Source organism: Spermophilus citellus (genome assembly GCF_964194105.1).
Source record: "Spermophilus citellus genome assembly, chromosome: X".
Taxonomy (NCBI): Eukaryota; Metazoa; Chordata; class Mammalia; order Rodentia; family Sciuridae; genus Spermophilus; species Spermophilus citellus.
The window spans coordinates 8,698,358-8,704,357 of NC_138190.1; positions in this window are offsets into that span (position 1 = coordinate 8,698,358).

A 6,000-nucleotide genomic window follows, 5' to 3' on the forward strand; every position below is an offset into this window, starting at 1 on the left:
TGTTGCCAGAGTACTGGAAGAACAAGTATGTGCCCCTTAGGGGCTTTTATAATGAGAAGACTCACAAAACATCAGAAGGACCTTCAGGTGCCAAGCAAACCTTGTCCCCCCACAAAAGATAAATATCTCCTACAAACTCTTAGAAGATAAGCTACCTTTACAACTCCTAATTCATATTTCTTACTAAGTCATTCTTCCTTTTATGGGAGTATAACATACAATGTATTATAAATTATTGCATTCTAATTGAAAATTGTGTGATGAATGGACATATTCTAATCCAGTGCTGCCTAATAGAATTTTCTGTGATGATGGATTTTTTTTTATCTTCACTGGCAAAGGGATAGTCACTAACCATATGTGCCCATTGTGCACTGGAAATAGGTTAATATGATTAAGAAACTGAGTTCTGAAAGCCATTTAATCTAAATTGGCTTATACTTAAATTTAAACAACCACATGTGCTTAGTGGCCATTTTGGACAGCACAGTTCTACTCCATTCAGGCATTGCACCTAATTTTCCCCATGAAGGTCATCACATCTTTTGTGTGTGTTAGATTTATTCCTAAGTATTTTGTAATTTTGTTATTAAAATTGGTATTTTTTTATGAATATATATTTCCTGTCTTTATTAGGTGTATAAATGGAATTTATTTTTGTTAACCATTTTATACTTAGCCACCTTCCTAAACTCTTTTAATGATATAATGTCTAGAGTTATTTGGATTTTCTAATCCTATATCTGTGTTTAATGTAGTTCTGTTTCTCACTTTGCAAATCTCATCCTTTAAAAAAAAAAAAACTTCTGTATGCTAGGACCTCTCATGCAATATTGAAGAGAGTGGTTACAGTAAATATACTTATTTTTTCCTGTTGTAAAAGTCATACTTATAGAATTTTACCATTAAGAATAATGTTTGGAGGCTAGGCACTGTGGGGCATGCCTGTGATCCCAGTAGCTTGGGAGGCTGAAGCATGGAGGATCATGAGTTCAAAGCCAGCCTCGGCAATTTAGCAAGGTCCTAAGCCACTCAAAGAGACCCTGTCTCTAAATAAAATACAAAAAAGGGCTGAGGATGCTCAATGGTAAACACCCCTGCGTTCAATCCCTGGTACCAATAATAGTAGTAGTAGTAATAATAATAATAATAATTGTTATAGGTTTTTGGTAGTTTTTTTTTTTGTGTGTGTGTGTGTTGTGTGTGGTGCTGGGGATTAAACCCAGGGCCTTGTGCATGTGAGGCAAGGACTCTACCAACTGAGCTATATCCCCAGCCCTGGTAGATATTCTTTATGAAGTTAAGGAGCTTTCCTTCTATATCTGATTTACTAAGAGGTTACTTATCATAAATTGGTATTGAATTTAATTCTATGCATTTTTTCTTTATCTGGTACTTTTGGGGGGGGATGCTGGGGATTGAACCTAGGCCCTCATGTATGCTCTACCACTGACTTAGACCCCAGGCCCCCAATTTTTCTTTATCCATAGAGTTGATTATATAGTTTTTTTTTCCTTTAAATTGGTAATGTTAAACTACCTTTGCATTCCTGAGATACATCAAAATTAGACATACAAAATTTGGCTGTTTTAATTTCCATTGTAGCCTAAGGCAAAGATTACATTTGGATGCCATATTAAATAATTTTAGAATTTGCTTTAAATTGCTTCATTAAAAAATTTCCACTTATTGCTCAAAACAATATTGTAACATGGAATTCAAAACTCAAAAATTACCTAGGATCCTACTGCCATAACAATTCAACTGTTTAGATTTTGTTCTCCATTTTTTCGTTTATAAATATGCACAAACACACAAATATACTTTTTACATAGCTGTAATCATGGTATCTATGCAATTTTCCTCCTGTTGCCTTTAAAGGCTAAGTTCAGTTTATGACTCATGTTCATCAGAAAATCAATAAAGAAATCAAATTCCTCACTTAATTCCTGAATTTTAATGCCTTTTCCATTGGGCCATATTTATTTAACTGAGTTAAGCTATGTTTAGAGTGTGGCAGAGAAAAGAACAGCACTATTCAGCATGCATATATTATTTCTGAGAGAACATGTTAGATCTAGTTATGGATAGAGAAATGCAGTTTCAGGAGTTTCATCAGTTAGGAAAATTTAGTAATAGTTTGTACATTTTTTAATTGAATGCTGCTATGTGCTGTGTCCTTGGTGAACTGCTGGTTCCTCAACTTCTTCTACTCCCCACACATCTTTCCCATTGCTTCTTGCTCATCCTTAGGGCTCATGGTGAATCCCATCCTCATTCATGCTTTCTCTCATATCATCACCAGTATACCCACCTGCTGCATCTTGTTTATTTCCTTCAAAGCCCTTAATCCAATTTGTAATTACACATTTGTTTAGTTGCATATTGAATGTCTCTTCCACTCTTTTTTTAAAAATTATTTCTCACAGGTTTTTTTTATACCATTATTTATTTATTTTTATGTGGTGCATGAGGATCAAACCCAGGGCCTCACATGCCTAGGCGAGCGCTCTACCACTGAGCCACAACCCAGCCCATCTCTTCCACTCTTATTTTTAAGCTCTCCTAGGAAAAGGGCTGAATTTGTTTAATTCACCAAGATAAGGTCATATGATATATTTAAAAAGCTAGCAGATGGGATTAACATATGCAGGAGGATGGTAGTCTTCAGAGAAGGATGGTGCTGGGGACACTGATTTCTACTGTGACTTTTACTGCTATGTTCTTAGTTAAGCATATATACTTGTTATATATTTGTCAAATAAATATTAACATGGATTGACTTTTCATTTCCCGCAAATTTTAAAACCATCCAAGGGAAAAGGGTAAATGTGTATCTATGCTGTGTGCATTGGAAGGGTTTGGGTTAGTGTGGTTACCCATGGACTTGGGAGGTATGAGTTGAATTGGTTCCTTGCTCTCATGCCCCCTCTCTTCTTACAATAGGTAGGCCACCCAACAGATGGATACATGTAAGTGACCTGACTCCCAGGTGTGCCATTCAACATGAACTATTATATAGAATTCATGGGGTCCATGAAAGAATATATCTTCTGTCATGGTTGAGGGTCAGAATTTTCATTTGGGCACATCAACCTGAGGCTGGAGATTCTGAGATTTGCTCACTGGTGATATGGAGATTAAGGACAAGGCTCTTATTCATTTTTGCTTTTAAATTCCCTTATGTGTATGTATGTATGTGGTTCTGGGGATGGAACCTAGGGCCCTGTACACCCTAACCAAATGCTCCACCACTGAGCTATACCCTCAGACCCTTCAACTCATTTTTAAACTAGACAGTGAAGACACGAAATTTTTGGTACTTCCTTATATATTCAAGTTTTATCTGACTTAAATATCAGTATCAGAAATTTTATATTATTACAGTAAATATGCTGAACTAGTTTCTAGATAAATGGACAAGTATGACATTGGTTTGAAACATTAAAAATATATGTTATATAAATATGTAAGTATATAAATCATAAAATATTTTTGTATATATTGAAAAATTATACATTATGTAAATATTTTCTCAATAAGATTGGGATTTTTCTTGTATATACGATTTAGTAATTTTCTTTTTCACTTAACATTATATTCACTCTGACTTTAAAGCCCAATATAATGGGCGTAGGGGTTATTTTTGTATACATTTTATACTTTTTTCCATTGTCAGTATACATATAAAATAATATGCAATATTGAGAACAAGTTTCTTATTTTGGCCAATGTGTTGGGAACAATATCGAATTTTTGAGTATTTAAATATGTCATTTAATGGTCAAATTGCCTATAATTGAGTTGTGTTTTTTCTGCATACGTGAAAAGTATAATAAATTCAATTTTAGTCAGTATTTATTTATTTTGAGGTGGGGTCTCACTATATTGACCAGGCTAGTCTCAAATTCCTGGACTGAGTGATCCCTCCACCCATCCCAGCTTCCTGAGTAGCTAGAACTATAGGTAGAGCCATTGGGCCCAACTCTTTAGTCATTATTTGTTGTACCTGAGTCTGGGGCTCACTTATAGCTTTTCATCAGAGATGCCAGAGACAATTTCTTTTTCTTTTCTTTTTTTTTTTTTTTAGAGAGAGTGAGAGAGGAGAGAGAGAGAGAGAGAGAGAGAGAGAGAGAGAGAGAGAGAGAGAGAATTTGTAATATTTATTTTTTAGTTCTCGGCGGACACAACATCTTTGTTGGTATGTGGTGCTGAGGATCGAACCGGGGCCACGCCCATGCCAGGCGAGTGCGCTATCGCTTGAGCCACATCCCCAGCCCCAGAGACAATTTCTTTGAGTCCTCAACTTGAAATGTGGTGTTAAGTCCCAGTGCTTATAGTAATAAGTAGGTACCATTTAAAGAAAGGAATCATTAATAGCAAATTTGACCTCTTTCTCTTCCATGAATGATGCATTGGTGTTTATAGAATATAAAGATAATTAGATGAATAGAGTCAAACTAGGTCAGTTCTTGAATGTTTTAATCAATAAAGTTCATAGAGCAAGAGAGAGACCATCTATCTAATTTGTGTCAGCTTGCCAGTCACACACATTCAACAACAAAAAACCTTTTCACTTGCTCTGTACCCTACTCTTACACAGACAAATTAAGTAGAAAGGTGAATAGTGGGATATACTAGCATTTTAAGTGTCAATTGAATTCTATCCAAGTATTCTTTCTTTAGGTGTTAACTATAAGCTACACTCAGATATGTTTGAATGCCTTCTTACAATTTGGAACAGCCAAAGAATTGCTTGTAGGACTTTCTTATGACATAGGATTTTCAGGTGGCAGGTAGCTCCTTGTCTTCCTCTTCCTCTTCATCTCCTTCTCCTTCTCCTTTGTCTCCACCTTCTCCTCCTCCTCCTCCTTCTTTTTCTTTTTTTTGGTGGTATGGGGTTTCAAACCCAGGGCCTTGTGTACATGGTAGCACGTGCTGTACCACTCCACCATTGAGCTACATCCCCCCTATATCCCCACCCCTTCAGGTGGCATTTCTTTTTTTTTAGTTGGTGCACCCTAGTTGTATATAATGGTCATTTTAACATTTGTATATACACATAATATAACAATATAACTTAGTCAATATCATTCCCCAGTATTTTCCCTTTTCTTCCCCTCCTCACTCCCCCTGATCCCTTTACTCTACTGCTCTCTCTTCTATTTTATGAGATTCGCACCACAGACCTTTTCCTTTTTTCTTTTTAGCTCCCCAATACAAAACAAAATATGACCCTTGACTTTCTGAGTTTGGCTTATTTTGTTTAACATAATGGTCTCAAGTTTCATCCACTTTCCTGCAAATGACAATTTCATTCCTCTTTATAACTGAATGAAACTTCATCATATATATATATATATCACATCCATTGACAGATATCTAGGCTGGTTCCACAGTTTGACTATTGTGAATTGCGCTGGTATGAACACAATTCACAATAGTATAATGACTTTAATTCTTCAGGATAAATTCAGGTGGCATTTTCTAAATAACCCTGTGGATTGCTTGTTACAATTTGGTCTAATGTATATGACACTGTATTTTTTTCTATTGAAAAATTAATGTTCATATATGTTTTATTGTGTAGTTTTAATATGTTTTAAAAGAAGATAATTAATATATTTTCCTTCTATATTCAATGGATTTCTATTTTGTATACTTTTAATTATGTTTCTTCTGAGAAATATTCGGCACAACTAAAATTAGATTTCTTTTTTTTTTTAAAGAGAGAGAGAGAAATTTTAATATTTATTTTTTAGTTATCGGGGGACACAACATCTTTGTGTGTGGTGCTGAGGATCGAACCAGGGCCGCTCGCATGTCATTTCATTTAAATTCAAACTAGAACTCAATCTTTATTATTTGTCTTATTTTCACAATTATTGAAGTGGTGTTTTATATTTGTGTGAAATTCTTAATTATACCCTTTCTAGTGCTGAAGGAAGTTACCTGAAAATGACCCTCCAAACAGCCAGAGATTCTGTAAATTAACGGTGG